Consider the following 17,173-nt stretch of genomic DNA (forward strand, 5'->3'; position numbering starts at 1 on the left):
TCCACATACAAGGGAAATCACATGGTATTTGTCTTTCTCTGACTAGCTTATTTCACTTAGCGCAATACTCTCCAGGTCCTTCTATGCTATAGCAGAAGGAGAGATTTCTTTCTTTTTCACAGCCAAGTAGTATTCCATTGTGTAAATGTACCACAGCTTTTTTATCCACTCATCTACTGGTGGGAACTTCAGCTTCTTCCAAAGCATGGCTATTGTAACTAATACTGCAATAGATATAGGTGCATACATTATTTTGAGTGTTTGGGTTTCTTCAAATATGTTCTTGGAAGTAGAATCTCTGGGTCATAAAGCAGTTTCATTTTAATTTTCTGAGGAAACTTCATACTGTTTTCCACAGTGGCTAAACTAACCTGCATCCCCACCAACAGTGCAAAAGGGTTCCCCTTTCTCTGCATCCTCACCAACACTTGTTTGTTGATTTATTATTGATAACCATTTTGACAGGTGTGAGATGATATCTCATTATTGTTTCAATTTGCATCTCTCTGATGATTAGTGACATCGAGCATCTTTTCATATGCCTATTGGCCACCTGTATGTCATCTTTGGAAAAGTTTCTGTCAGGTCCTTTGCCCATTTTTTAATTAGATTGTTTGATTTTTGTCTTTTTTATTTTTTTTTTTGGTGTTGAGTTATATATGTTCTTTATAAATTTTGGATATTAACCCCTTAGCAGATGTATCATTGTTGAACATATTCTCCCATACAGTGGGTTGTCTTTTCATTTTGTTGATAGCTTCCTTTGCTGTGCAAAAACTTTTTAGTTTGACATAGTTCCATTTGTTTAAAAAGAAAAATCTTTAAAAAGTCAAAACCAAAAGACCCACTAGGTACAGGGGAAAAACAACAGGAATGTCTGCAAGCATGGCGGCCAGAAGACAGTGGGACATTTTGTTAATGTGCTACAGGAGAGAAAACAACAGTTGTCAACCCAGAATTGTGTATCTGGGAAATAGAAATGTCTTTGAAAAATGAGAATAAAATAAGCATTTTCAGACAAGCGAAAGCTGAGAGAATTAATTGCCAGCAGACATGCACTATAATGAATATTAAAGGAAGCTCTGCAGGCTCAGGGATTTAGACACCAAATGGAATCTAAATCTACAGGCAGAAATGAAGAACACCAGGAATGGAAATATATTTATAACTATTATTTTTTTAAATTTCTTTAAAACACATATGGCTATTTAAATCAAAGGTAATTATCTTTTGAGTTTGGAGTTTAGCATGTATGTGTAAGTAAAATCCATGAGAGCAATAGCAAAAGGAATAAAGGGAGTAGTAAATGAAGTTATAATAAGATTCTTACCTTTTATATAAAGCACAATATTAAATTGAATTAGAGTTTGATGAGGTAAGGACTCATATTTTGAGCTGACAGTGACTACCTCTTATTCTGTGCCTGAAACTGACTTGGAATGTCTGGTCATTCTTTCTCACATTGGAGGCAAAGAAAATAAAATTGGTAGCATGGTAGACTAAAACCCGATTATACCAATACCTATATTAAATCCAAATCGATTACATACACAAATTAAAAGCAGAAATCAATCTGGATGAAAAAAAAATGAGACTGAACTATAGTCAGTTTATAAGAAAAGTTCTTTTCTATAAAAAGACTCAAATAGGTTTTAAGTAGAAGAATAGAAAAAATATACCTGGCAAACACTAAGCCTAAGAAACCTTGTATAGCTATATTAGTATCATAGAAAATGAACTTAAAGACAAAACTATTCCAAAAGATTAAAAAGGCATTTTTTAATAATGAACTGTCAACTCATCAGGAATACATAATAATTCTAAATAAGCACATACCTATAACAGAGCTTCGAAAGACATGAAGCAAAAACTGACAGAACTAACATACTTTAATACTCCTTTCTCAATGGCTGAAAAAATAAAACGATTTTAAAAAGTATAAGGATATAGATGATATGAACAAAACTACCAATCAATTTAACCTGATTGATATTTATAGAATGCTATAACCAACAACTGCAGAATACACATTCTTTTCGAGTTCACACGGGACGTTTACCAATGTTCACTGCAAACTGGGTCATAAAATAAGTCTCCATAATTTCAGAAGATATAAATCTTACGGAATATGTTCTCCGACTACAGCAGAAACAAATTAGAAACTAGTAACCAGTTAGAAAGTAGTAACAATATGATACCTATAAAAGATTAGAATTTAAATGACATACTTTAAAATAAGCAATGGATCAAAGAAGGAATCACCAAGTATATTTGAAATATTTTAATTGAATTAAAATAAAAATAGTATATTAAGTTTTGTGAAATATAACTAAGGCAGTAATGAGAGAGATATGTAAAGCTTTAAATGTTTATACATTAGAAACAAAGAAAGGTTTCAAATCAGCTCCCTAAATTTCCAACTTGAAAATCCGTAAAAGTTAAGCAAAGTAAGCTCAAATAGGTAGAAAGATGAAAATACGAAATCAAGATGAATAATATAGAATATAGACAAACAGTAGTGAAAACTAACAAAGCAAAAAGTGAGTCCTTCAAAAAGATTTTAAAAAGTATTAAGCCTCTAGCAAGCCTGATTAAGAAACAAAGTAGCCCCACAGATAAAAGTGTAAAACTCTGAGAACTATGCACATCATTGCTGCTAATTAGGTTGAAGTACACACCGATGTATTGTGGGGAATAGAGATAGAGCCTAGGAAGTCATTTTTCTAGGCTCACCACTGATTTTTTGAGAAAAGCATTTAAGCATTTTCTTCCTTGCCTGTTTCTCCAACTGCAAGCCCAAAGGGAAACACTAACAACAGAAAAAGTGTGTGTGAGTGGGGGAGGGTAAAAATACTGAGAAATAGTATAGAATCTGTGGCTTGAAACTGGTAAGATGCCCTGATTGGTGTGGCTCACTGGGTTGGGTGTCTTCCCACAAACCAAAAGGTCACCGATTCCCCAGGCAGGGCACATGCCTGGGTTGTAGGCCAGGTCCCCACTGGGGCCTTGCAAGGGGAAGCGGATGGATGTTTCTCTCACACGTTGATGTTTCTCTCCCTCTGTTTCTCCCTCCCTTCCCCTCTCTCAAAAAAATAAAATAAAATAAATAATATCTTTAAAAAAAGAAACTTGTAAGATACTTTATAATCCTTGAATAAAAGCACAAACACATCAGTTATGAAATTACATTTTATTTTTATTTATTTCTCTTTTGGGGGCTTAGGGAGACCTCATATATACAAAATCTAGTTAGTCAGAATCCTTGCTTCACAAACATTAGCGTCTTTGGTATGGGCACAACTATCGTCTTTTCACGTATTTATTTTTATTTTTTGCTTTTGTTTACTTAGTTAATGAAAACCTATGAACCTGCCGTGCAATCTAATGACTACAAATAACCCCCGAATTGAACTTACCGACGTGCTACCTTCTTCACCACCAGAAATAACGACTCTCTGGAATTTTGTGTTCATCATTTGTTCTAGGTGTAAACAATGTTATTTAGCTGTGCTTACTTTATATCTCCATCCACTTTCTCCCTCAATATCATGTGACTAAAACTCATCCACGTTGTTGTGGGTAGTTACAGTTCACTCATCTTATTGGGTGAATATGCCACAAAGCGACTTACCTTTTCTGCTGGTGTTTTATTGCTGCTCCCCAGAACATGAGTGCTCAGGGAGCACACAAGGATATGCCGGGGACTAGAACTGCTGAGTCATGGCATATGATGTCATGAGATAAAGCCGAATTGTTTTCCAAAACGGATGTAGTGATTTATACGCCTACCTGAAATGTACAAGTGATTCTGTTTATTTACATCCTTTTAAATATTGCATGTTGTAAAATTTCCTAATTTTTGCTGATTAAATGGGTACAAAATGGTACCTTGTAGTCTTGATTTGCATTTCCCTTCTTACTAATAAGCTTGAGCATCTCTTCAAATGCGTTTGGCTATGTAAGTTACCATTTTTATGACATGCCTCTTCATTTGTTTTGCTTATTATTTTATTGGACAGTTCGTCTTTTTCTTAGGAACTTTAAGGAGTCTTTTAAGCTCTCACAATAGTATTGTTTGTTACATGTTACAAATACCTTCTCTCTGTGGCTTGTCTTTTCACTTTAGAAAGCTCTCTTTTGCTGAGTGCAATTTCTTCGTTTTAATGTAGTTAAATTTCTCAAGCTTTTATATTTATGGCCAGTACACTTTGTGGTATTGTTTAAAATATCCATAGCCAAGAAGATATTCACTTATAGAACTCTGAAAGTTTTAAAGTTCTGCCCTTGACACCTAAATCTTTATCTGCGTGGAATTGATTTTTGTGTTTGGTGTAAGGTAGGGATCTAATTTTGTTTTCTCCTTTATAGATAATTGTATCTGTCTTCTTTGTCTTCAGGCAGGAAGAGTGACAGAGAGCCAAAGAAGAAAATCTCTCAATGTGTATATTTACGTGTATATTTCTCACTGGAGTCAGAGAGGAGAAGGCCATGCTACCCATCTGTGGGGACACAAACTTAATGTACCTCCCAGAGATGTGTCACTGGACTGCAGGGATGGGAAGTGCTTCAGAGTTATGTACTCCATCACTCAGTCTCCAGAAGTGCTTTGCCTAAATCACTCAGGACAAATAGGTATCTGACTCAGTTTAAGGTGTCTCTGGGAAAAGATTTCTCATTCCAACCCCTGCTTGCTTTTGTTATAAAGTGTCACCCCTGCTTAGTCGTAGAATCATACTCATTTCCTTTACGTGGAACCCTACTGGAAAATAATTTACAATGATTTGCATGTGGATCACAAGTTTCCCTAAAGATCATAAATTTAAATTAGGTTTAATTAGTATTGCAGATAAAGATTTTGAACCTGAGTCCATAAAATCTTTTATCATCCTGTAAAAGATCTGCCTCTCTTTTGGACCGTGCCATAGGATCGACGTGGGGATCCCAGGGTTCAGTAACAGCGTGGAGAATATTGGTGGTCCCTTTCTTCATCAAAAACATTGCATTAATTTAATCTTAGTTAAATCTAACCCAACTTTTTTTTAGCCCTGAAGAGCTTAGGGGATGAAATAGAGTTTAAAAAAAAAAGTAATTATTTTAAACAATAACACCAACAACAACAACCAAAAAATGAATTACAAACAATGAATTTAAATCTAATTCTAATTCTCAGGGGCTTTTTCCCTTTAACTTCTTTAGATAACAGGGGAAACAAGGGGCAAAAATAATTAGGCTGTGTTCCGTTTTAGCCAATCACATGCTGGAAACAGAACAAGAAAGCTCTCCTTACAAATCAAATACAAGATCACACCCTTGGATAGATATTTTATCTAGTAATAAAAATGTTAAGTGTCTTCCTATTTGTAAAGAATGTAAAATATGCCAGGAAATTTATCCAAACCTGAGAATTCTGAGAGAGGCCATAAATTATCTTATCTTTCTACTATATTCTGATGCCCTCTTTTCCTGATGAAATTTTCTTCTTGGTACCTCTGTTTGCTTGCCTTCAATATTCTTACAGCAGATGCCTTGCCATAGGCTAAAGGATACTTTTTTTACAGGCAGGGTTTGAATTATTGTTCTCCTACACAGCTTTAGTGCTCTCGAGGTAGAGATCCAAGCAGTGAGTCATAAAGGCACACATCAGTTTGAGGTGGAAGGTGATGATGATGGCTTTATTGCTTTTATAGACAATAGGAAACATCAACGCACATTTAGGGGTGGGGACTGGGAGAAGATATATAAGCATTTAATTTCTTTTTAGTTAGAAAAATCTCTTACATAGTAATGTTGCTAATAGCAATCTAAATAAAGGCTTAACTGAGGCTGGTGCTAAGATTATTCAAATGCTGAAATAGCTTTAAAACTCTAAAGCTGAAGGCTGCATTCTTTGACAATTAGTAAATGGACTACAAGTGATATTTCTCTTTTCATTTTCTGTTCAAAGACATGTACTCACAGCTCCCCCCGCCCGATTAAATTGGAAGCTATACAAATTCTTTTGGATTCAGATTAAAAAGTTTTTGGTTTCTTGCTTTGCCTCTGCCATGAATGTGATGAATTTTGGGGGAAAAAAATCACTCTAAATTTTTCCTCTGTTTTTGTTACTCTATTAAATGGAGATGACCAACACATTTTACAAGGCCTTTGTTAGAAATAACATTAATTCAGTATGATTAACTACTACATGCTATGTTTACCCACAATTCCTGATTTTCCCTTGAAGTAATTTAAAAGGCGTCTGGATTCTGGTCTCCATTCTTACTTTAGAACTGAAAAAGGTAAACCAAAGAATTATAGGAAAGACTGTAGATGGAAGTCTCAAAGCATGTATTACAGTGCATTTTTAAGAGAAATTGGAGAAAGGAGTGAAAGTATCTTTCCTATCCATTTTTTCTAGGCTTCAACTTTATGTCCTAAAAAAAAGCAAAAATCAAAGAATTATGTTGGAGACTCCCTATGTGAAAGTGTCTAAACTTAGATGCCAGTGTGAGAAGTAGACACAGGGGTCAGGGAAGGAGTCCCTTGTCTTTCATCCCTTTCCAGTGCCCCTTTCATGAGTAAGCGCCTGGTCCAGAGGCAGGACCTGCACCAGCAGGTGGCCAGGATGGGGCCAGCCTCTCCAGGGCAGTCAGGCAGCAGGGCAGGAGGGGCCTGTTCCCTCATCGAGTCCGTGTAGGGGAAGTTCCCACAGGTGCATTTGCTTGTATTTGGTTCCTACTACTGTCTCGATAATATAAGAAGGAAGGAGATAAGCAAATGGGTAGTGCAAAGTCACTCATCACCAGTTTTCTTGTCCTGTTCAGTGGCAAATGATTGGTCGTTGTTGGCTTTTTTATATCCTGGAGAAGACACTGTTCTTTAGATTGATATCTGCACCTCCAGTGGGACATACAGTCAGTGTCTTTTTCAGTGAATCCATATGATATTCTTATAACTCCCAGAATAACTTGCCAGTGGCCATAGTTCTTTTGAAAAAAAGAGTATGTATGTGTGTGTAGGAAGCGTTTGTATGGATGATGTGGAAGAGCTTAAATGGAGGCAGGATTCTTTTGGATAGCTGGGAAGTCAGGAAGGAGCATAAACATGTAAACCACAGAAAATGGAATGAAGTGAAATCATAAAGCACCGAGACACTCTGGCATAAATGCTTACATATTAAGCAGTATATCACCTACAGGAAAAATAAAACAAAAAGATAATAGTATGAACTGCTGAGCTGTCTCAAAATTTAATGGTTTATTTGGTCTTTAAAAAAATCTATTCAGGAAAAACGACAAACATAATTTTACCTTTCTAAGTTACTTTTTATTTGGTTTCTAGGTACAACAAAAATTTGAGCTTTTAAGTTTTACCTTGAAGATTGAGGACATCAGGGAAACTTCAGGGGTGGCAGTGTTATTACTTTTGAGAAAAAAATTGGCTTTGTGACAACTGAGGTTGGGTTGAAAATAGCATTACACGTTCTGTGTGCACAGGACACAATGACATCTGAAGGTGGCTGATAGAATGAAACCTGGTCTAAAAGTATGCTTTTTAAAAAAATTAAATCTGTACAGGCTGAATGTTGGTTCAGGCCATTCCACCTCCTCCTCCATCCCCATCTCTCCTTCCTCTGAAATCCCACAAATTTTTATTGTCATTTCTCAGGCCACAAATCCTTGTGCCCTTCACAGACCCTACTAAGTGTCGAGGTCTTAGACAATGTTTTAGGTTCAGCTGCCTGCGAATATGCCCATGATTATTGAGTGAGTTCTCTCAGGAGGCGTCTGTAGGGTAGTAAGAGGGGAAGCCCCTTAACCTGGGGCTTAACCTAGTGAGAGCCCGAGGTTAAGGCTGGGGAAGATACAGCTTCCCCCAGAACCTCTCAAGCTTTGGAGCATAAATTCTACTGCAGAGTCTGTCCTGCCTTGAGACAAAGGAGCAAGACTTTTGTATCCTTCCCTAGTGTTCCTGACCTCAAATGAGGGCATATTGACTTAGGCAAGGTGGCTTCCGTTGCCCAAGTTCAATGGTCTGGACAAGGCAGCTGAAGTGAGCCTTCAGCCAAAGCACTGGCAGAAGCTGGGAAGACAAGAACACCAACCAACAAATAAAAGGGTTTCTAAGTGATCTGAGTGAGTCATCAACATCTTCTGTTCCAGACTGGCCTGGAAATCAGCACCATGATTCCAGAATGGGGGGAGCATTCTGCAGCAGAATCAACTGAGTTACAAGCAGACTTGGGCCAGCCTATGGTATAGGGTGAGCACTCACTTGGCAGGAACCAGCATGGACTAATCAAGGCCTAGGACCAGATGGTAATAAGAGTAACCACAATAAGAGCTAATACTTGCATAGTATTTATTACATAGTTTATAAACTATTCTAAACCCTTTACCAAAATGAACATACTTGATCATCACAATAACCGAATAAGGTAGGTACTGATATCATTCCCAATTTACAGATGAAGACATTAATTTACATGTGAGGAAGTAATATTTATGAAGAGGTTACATAACTTCAACAAAGTTACAAAGTAAGCAGGTGACTGAGCTGAGTTTTAAATCCGAGTGGTCCCTACTCTGAGCCCCTTTGCTCTATATGGCTGCTCTGAATCAACATCGCTGCCCCAATCCAGAATTTAGCTACCATTGTCAGCAAGGGGGGGGATGGTGTGTGTATTAGTTTCCTACTGCTGCTATAACAGTTACCACTAACTTAGTGGCTTAAAACAACATATTTTTATTATTTTCTTGTTCCGGAGGTCAGACCTCTGAAAAAGGTCTCACTGGGATAAAATCAAGGTGTCAGCTCAGCAGGGCTCCTTCCAGAGGCTCTAGGGGATAATCCATTTCCTTGCCTTGTCCAGCTTTTAGAAGCTTCCTTCATTCCTTGGTTTGTGGCCCCTTCCTCTTTCTTCAAAGCCATCAGTGTAGCCTCTGCAAATCTTTCTCTCACTCCGACTTCCCAGCCTCCCTCTTTTACTTACAAAGATGCTTACTGAATACTTCGGGCCACCCAGACAATCCAGGATAATCTCCCCATCTCAAAATTCTTACTTTAATCAGGTCTGTAAAATCTCTTTTGCCATAAAAGGCAGCATTTTACAGGTTCTGGGGATTAGGATGGGGGCATCTTTGGAGAGGTCATTGTTCTGCCTACCACAGGGTGGCAAGGAGCTGTCTCAGGTTTAGTTTTGGTCACTTAACCTAGCAGAAAAAGGGTTCAAATATATATTTTAATTTAAATAATGGAAGAATATAGTTACATATCTTTCACATCTGAGTCTGTAAAATGAGATTTTTACCTGGTACTATGGATTGTATAAACATCCTAAAACCCACATTTATTCATTCATTCATTTAACAGACATTTATTTGCCACCTGCTGTGGACTGTTACATGAGAGAAATTATCTTCTACTATGTTTTAGTCATTTTACATTTTGAGGTCAACTTGTTGGGGTTCAGGCTACCCCAACTGACACAGCTAAGTTTGAGAATGCAATTTTTAATATAAGCACTAGAGGGTAGGTTACTCAACGTCTAACAGATTTCTTGTTACTTGGGTTAGATTATCTGTAATTTTTAAACATTGTGGTAAAATACACAAAACATAAAATTCATCTTAACTATTTCTAAGTGTGCACAGTTCATTAATGTTGAATAGATTCACGCTGTCATGAACCAGATCTCCAGAACTTTTCTGTCTTGCAGAACTGAACTTCTATAACCATTAACCAGTAACTCTTCATTTCCTCGTCCCGCCAGCCCCTGGCAACCACCGTTCTACATTCCGATTCCATGAATTTGATTTCTCTAGGTACCTCGTATAAGTGAATTATACAGAATTTGTCTTTGGGTGACGGGCTTATTTTACTTAATGTAATATCTTCCACATTTAGCTGTGTTGTAGCATGGTTCAGAATTAACTTCCTTTTTAAGATGGAATACTATTCCATTGTTTGTATACGAGTATATCACATTTATTTATTCATTCATCTGCCAGTGGACATTTGGCTTGCTTATCTGTATTCTCTCAGAGTCCAGAAGCCTTCTCTATAGGAGGAGGTTCCCACAGGTAACCTTTTAGTTCAGCTCATTATTTCTTCACCTCCTACTGGCCTTCCGCACCAACTGCGTGCTAATTGTGAAATGACACATTCAGGTATTTGGAGGATAGTTGAATCAAAGTATGTGCAGATACAAAACATGGCTTTAAAAAGTGAGTATTCACTTCTTCATTCCCCCCCACATTTTGGTGTTCTAGACATAAAAAGTGAATCTACAAAAAATCAGTTGAAAATAAGAGTAAGGAAGGGCATTGCTACAAAATGTAAAACCTGAACTTGACATCAAAACACAAAATTATATTTATTACTCTGAAAATTTTTATTTGCCTCTGGCTGAAGAACAGTATAGAATTTTATAGCTCTATTATGATTACACATAGATTTTTGGCCTATTATCTAAAATAGAAGGCCTATAACTTAGATCCCCTAACTTTTAAAAAGATGTTTTTCAGCTTTACGTTAAAACAGAAAAAGAATGTTCCAAAAGCCTGTTTAGGTCAAAAATTAGAGCTGTTTCATCAACTCAGCAATTAATAAAGGTTGGATTCTTAGTTTTTTAAAAAAACGATGGCACTCTATTTTTGGTATCTATCCTACAGAAACGTCGCCAAATGTACAAAAGGTAGCGTGAACAATGAGCAGAGATGTTCACTGGGTTATTGTTTGTATAAGAGAATAGAAGTGCCCTAAATAACCAGCAATAAGAGAATGGTTATGTGAATCGTGGCACCTCAATACTGCAGAATAATGTGAATCCACTTAAAAGAATGTAGCAAATACTTACATCTCTACCTGGAAATGGCTCCAAACATATGTTAAGTTAAATAAAAGCAAGCCAAAGATTAATAAATTAGTACTTACTTATTCAATTCATATTCGCCGAGAGGCAACTATCTAATAGCTGGTTGTGAAAATTTAATGAGGTAAACTCATGAAAAACTAACTGACAACATAGTTTGACACACATATTAAGTGCCCCCAATGTTATTTTACTAGATAATATTCTGCTTACCCAAGCAGAATAACAAAATGAGAAGAATTACCTTCAAGACATAATTCTTTCACTTCCTTAAGCTAAGCCAGTCCATTGTGAAACTGAACTTGACTTCATTATTCCCTTACCCGCTTTGCGGACTTGCTTCTCTTCAGGCTTTCAGAGTCCTTGGGCTATAACGCTTCCATCCCCTTGCATTCCATCCCCTTCTCTGCTCCCTCACGCCCACGCCCACCCCCGTCCCCTCTCTACTCAGGATGCTTCATGTGGTCCTCTTACAGACCTACCATCTTCAGGCAGAAGGTGAAATATTTATCTGTCTTGTGTCCCATGCCCATAATATCCTGACTGAATTATTAGCTAATCCAAAAGAGTTTAAACCAGATCTACAAGACTTTGCAAAGAATCCCCGTTTCTCATAAAGACATCTCCATTTAGCAGTATGATTGGAACACACTCTCCTCTTACGGCATAACAGCTAGGTCTCTACCACTTCCGGTTCAGAATCTGGGTTCTGCCTTCCTGTGGAAGCCCAAATCTACCACTGGGTTTTAGTTCTGTGATCTGGCACCAATTACTTCATGTTCCCAACTAGAATTTCTCATTTGTAAACTGAGAATTAGGTGTAATTTTTGAAGATCTTTGGAAGGATTATTGAGAAAATAGATGTAAAGCGCTAAGCACAGTGTGGGGCACAGAAGGTACTCACTGGTAGAGATGTGACTGCCTGGGTAAAGCAGTGGATGCACAGACAGTTTCATGTGTCTGGGTCACTGTCTCATTAATATGTGTGTTGGTCCCATGTCCTTATTACAGCTGTAAGCTTGCTGAAGATGGGACCTGGCCTTCTACTTAAATCTTCCCCATAGCCAAGGTGCCTTGGTTCCTATATTTTTCAAGGAATCTTTCTTGTCTTCCTTGAAAGACCATGCTCTGGACCCTGCATCTGTTTACATATTAGGATGCTATATACAGACTTTCAAGTGTAAGGAAGAGAGCACATGACTTGAGTCATAAAACTTAAGTTTTCATCACAACTCTGCCTGGGATTTCACTTTAACTTTCTGGGCTACACTTTTCTCACCTGTAAAATGGGGATGAGATCACTGGCCCACCTACCTCACAGGTTCATTTCAGGACTTAAAGAAGGAAGCACATTCCAAAATTAAAAAAAAAAAACTGTATAGACTTAAGTTGATGTTTTCATTGCTTTTACTAAAAGGATGCCCTTTACCTTTGTTACTATTTCTTTTCTTAAAGAATAAAAAGATGAGTGAAAAATTAGTGGAGAAAAGGTCCTGATTTGTCAGCTGCTGATTTCCTTCTAGCTTCCTCCCTGCCATCACCGAGTGAACAATGTGATTTCAGGAGCACACTCATTCATCTTGGTATCTCAAAGTGCATATCACGCAGTTCTTTGTTATACTTGGCCCTTATATGAAGCAATTTTCCAAATAAAAGAATGAGAACTGTATGCTCAGTATTAGGGCTAGGTTTTCTAGCATTCAGGTGAGGAAGAAAATGTAGATGAAGATGAAGAAGAAGGAGGAGGAGGAGGAGGAGAAGAAGGAGAAGGAGAAGAAGAAGCTATCAGTTAACATTTATCAGCACGTTTTACATGCCAGGCAGTCTGCTACATCTTCTACACCATCTTATTTAATTCTCATACCAACCCTTAAGACCTAGGAATTTCTACTAGTCATATACACATACTAGAAAACTGAGGTTTATTGGGGTTAAGTAATCTTCCTGAGAACACACAATGAGTTTTTGGCAGGATTATGTCTTTTGGACACCAAGGAACATAGTCTTAATTCTGTGTTACTCTTCTGGCCATACTGTCCAATTGAGCTCTATCAATATTCTGTTGTTAACAGAACAGAAGAATGCTGTACAATTTCTAACTCTATTAACCTGGAGATCTTCATTTTTGAGAAGGGAGGATTCAGATTATATTACATGTTTGTAATATTAAATTTGACCATAAAGTCTTTTTCTGGGAAATAATAAGAGTAGAATCAGGTTATTGTGGATTTTAATTACTCTGCAGCATTCCTACCAGGCTAACCTTTTCCCAGGCTGTTCCCAGCTCATGGCTGAGCACAATGAGGTACAAGAATCCCGGTGATTCCTGCTCAACACAGGACTCCCCTAATCAGAAAATTTTGCTCTGGGTTTTTCCTCATAACCCTGGATGACATTTTCTCAGAGCTGTGCTGCACTCGGAGTCTCTTCCTACTCAAGCCTTCTGCTCCTCTCCTTTCACAGGTGTGAGCAGGCATCCTGAATTGAAGGCTTCCTGCTGCTCTTGCTCCCTCTCCCCTTTCTCCTCTATGGCAACTTCACCCAGTAAGTCCATTGCACTTCTAAATTCACTTTGACCTCTGCTTCTTGACTTAAACTGACACACATCCTCACAGATTTGTGGTGAAGACTAAATGAGATCATTCATGTAAGGTGCTTGGCATGGTGTTGGATTCCTAGCAAAAGCATGTTGAAAACTGGTTGTTGAAATTTTGAGAAAGAATAATAAAGCTGGAATAATCACACTACTTGATTTTAAGGCACTTTAAAGCTACAATGATAGAGACAGTGGGAGTATTGGTGAAATAATGTACGTAGATCAGTGGAACAGAATAGAGAATCTAGAAACAGACCCACACGCGTACAGCCAATTGATTTAGACAAATGTGCAAAAGCAATTCAATGCAGAAAAAAAAATAGTCCCCTTAAAAAATGAAGTTGGAATGATTGAACAACCCTAAGCAGAATAATGAATCTTTACCTGTCTTTACACTTTATACAAAAGCTAACTGAAATGGACGGTGCAGCTATATGGGAAAACTAAAACTATGTGACTGTTAGAAGGAAACAGTAGAAAATATTTATAACATAGTGCTAGTTCTTAAACAATTATTATAAGTTACACTTTATCAAAATTAAAAAAGATTTTTTTCAATGAAATACACTGTTAGGAGAAGGAAAACCAAACTGGAGACTGGAAGAAAATATTGGCAAATTAAATATTCCATAAATAACATACCCAGAATACATAAGAACCCTCAAAATTCCACAGTAAGAAACCAATTAAAACACACGCAAAAGAGGAACAGACACTTCACCAAAGCGGATGTAAGGATGGCAAATAAGCACAAGAAAAGATGTTCAACACCATTAACCATCAGGGAAATGAAAATTATGGTTACAGGAAAATATTACTACATGCCTAGTGCACAAGTTAAAATAAAAAATATTGACAATACCAAGTGCTAATAAAGATGCAAAGCAGCTAAAACCCTTGTACACAGCTGATGGGAATGCAGAAGAATACAGCCTCTCTGGAACTTTCCTGTAAAGTTAATTACAGACTTACCATGTGACCCGGCAATCCCTACCCCTGGGTATTTATCCTAGATAAATGAAAACTTGTACACAAATATTTATAGTGCGGTGTTCTTGACTACCTAAAACTGGAAACAACTTAAATGCCCTTCAACAAATGCTACACAAACTGTGGGACATGCATATAGTAGAGTACTACTCAGCAATGAAAAGGAGCAAACTATTAACACAAGAAGCAACTTGGATGACTCTCAAAGTCATCACAACCAATGGTTGTCAGTGCTATCTCCATGCAAACAGGAATCCCCAGTTTGGGGGTGCCATGAAGAAGGAAACTATTCAGTGCAAACAGCTCAGTTTTGATACAGCATGACTGTGAGAATGGCATGGCTGTGGAACACTCACTACGCTACGGCTCAGGTATGAACCATCACAGCTATTGGGTGAGCCTGGGGAGAGGCAGCGCCACTGCTCCTGTCTGTTCCCCCTGCTCTGTTCCACTTCACTCCACCTGCCCTACTCTGCTCTGCTCTGGTAGGACTTCTCTGGTGTTTCAGTTCCAGCCAGGGAAATGCTGTCTTCTTTCTTCATTGGAAAAGAATAATAAACTCTGGCAGCCAAATGGGAACTAACTTAGGTAAAGAGCCATTTCCACCCCAGCCCCTGATTGGTCCAAGAGACTGTCCTAATTGGTCAGAGTGGAGCCACTCTGATTTGTCAGTGAAGATGCTGTTTGGGATATAGCTGCGCAGCTCTCATTGGATGGAGAAAGTCTCAGCCTTTTTGGTTGAAGTGAAATTCCAGGAAACCCTTTATAAGGACTGGCTCAGATGGCAGGAAAACAGTGCAGGCAGGCAGTTCAGTGCAAGCTTCTCCCTGAAGCATGGGTTTTGTGAGATGCCCCTATTTATAAATGGTTGCTAGGATGCTTTTTTTTTTTTTTTTTAAATTGAGCCTGGTTAGCCATCAGGAGCCCTTCTTAGTAGGTATCTTCTTTTTCCAGGTCCACAGGCATTATGCTGAGTGAAAAGTCACTTTTAAAAGGTTATGTACAATGTGATTCTGTTCATATAATATTCTCTAAAGGCCAAAATTACAATGATAGAGAACTGACATGTGGTCGGGGATAGGAGTGGGGAGGGTGTGACCACAAAGGGGAAGCACAAGGAGCTTTCTGGGGTGATGAAATCATTTTATATCCTGATTGTGGTGATGGTTACATGGATCCCTATGTCTGTTCAAATTTGTAGAAATGTACAACAACAACAAAGTTAATTATACTATATGATAATTTCAAAGATAAAATTATCAACATATTAGTCACTGATGTTACAAATATTAAAATCCTCGAGTTTTTTTATGTAAATATAGTTGCCATTGATGGTTGTCTAACTCTTTTAAGTATTCTTAGCTTTCATTTCCCACACTCTGCTAAACCTACCATCAAGCTAAGCTCCTCCTTGCTGTGTTCCGAAACCTCATTCAATCCAATGTTAGACGAGGAAGATTTTGTTCAGAAAATTGGTTCAGCAAAGGATAGCTATAAAATGCTATGAAGATTGCACAGTCAATTTACTTGAAGTTAGTGATGATGACAACGATGATGTTGATGACAATTATGATAACAGCATTCTGAAACTCTAGAGCATTTTCTCAGTGGCTCATCCATGTGGGAAGAGCCTAACAGATACTAACAGTAACTCTTCCCACTGGCATTAAAGTCAGCTCAAAATGAGTTGAAGACTTCCTGGGGGATCCTCAGAGTGACACATGAGTGTGACTTTAAAGGACAGAAGGATTCTTTTGGCTTCCTGGAAAAAAACTCTCAATAGGCCTGCATGGGAGAGTAAAAGCGGCAGAAATAACTGTGAAGCTTTAGTCATCTTTTCCCTTGTTACTTTCTAATCAAGTCCTGACTCTTCATCAGCTGCTAGTAATTGAGCTCTGCTGTCTACCAGGTGCCCCCGGATGGCAGATGGTTGTTCCCAGGCAAATGGTGGTACATAAAAGCTGGCAGGAAGGTAGCTAGGATACAGTTCTATGTGGCAAATGTAGTCAGTCAACAATCTCCCACTGTTTGGATTGTCAGTTTTTCTCCAAAGCCCACCCACCTCTCCTACAACTCATAAGCTCTGATTCTACTCTGACTTCAGAATACCTACATAAGGCTAACGATTCTCTGGTAGAACACAGAATCCCACCAACCTTATTTATGCATTGGAAGTTCATCCACAGTTTTTAAGGCAAGTTCACCAAGGTTGGAAGTGTGACCTTTGTGTGTACAGAGAACACTGTGGGTGTCTCCCTTGAGGATATCATACTGTATGGCAGATGCCCAAAGTGCTTTCTTAGTATTTTCTCCAAAAGAGAAATGTTCAACTGGTATCAAAATAATAAAAATCCAAGCTTCTGGTCAAGATGACAACATAGGTAAATACAGTACTTGAATCCTCCCACAACCACATCAAAATTGCAACTAAAATACAGAATAACCATCATTCAGCTGAAATCTAGCTGAACAGAATTACAACTAAGAATGCAACTAAGGATATAAAGAAGAATCCACACTGAGACTACTAGGAGGGGCAGAGATGTGGAACAAGCTGGTCCCATACCCACGTGTGGCAGATAAAATTTGGGAGGGATATCTTGGCTGTGGAGGACCCCCTGAGGAGTGAGGGGTCCCAGGCCCACAGCAGGCTCCCCAGCCCAGAGTTTCAGTGCCAGAAAGAAAAGTACCCATAACTTCTAGTTGTAAAAACCAGCAAGGATTGCAGCTGAGGG

This window comes from Desmodus rotundus, chromosome 8 (genome assembly GCF_022682495.2).
Source record: "Desmodus rotundus isolate HL8 chromosome 8, HLdesRot8A.1, whole genome shotgun sequence".
Taxonomy (NCBI): domain Eukaryota; kingdom Metazoa; phylum Chordata; class Mammalia; order Chiroptera; family Phyllostomidae; genus Desmodus; species Desmodus rotundus.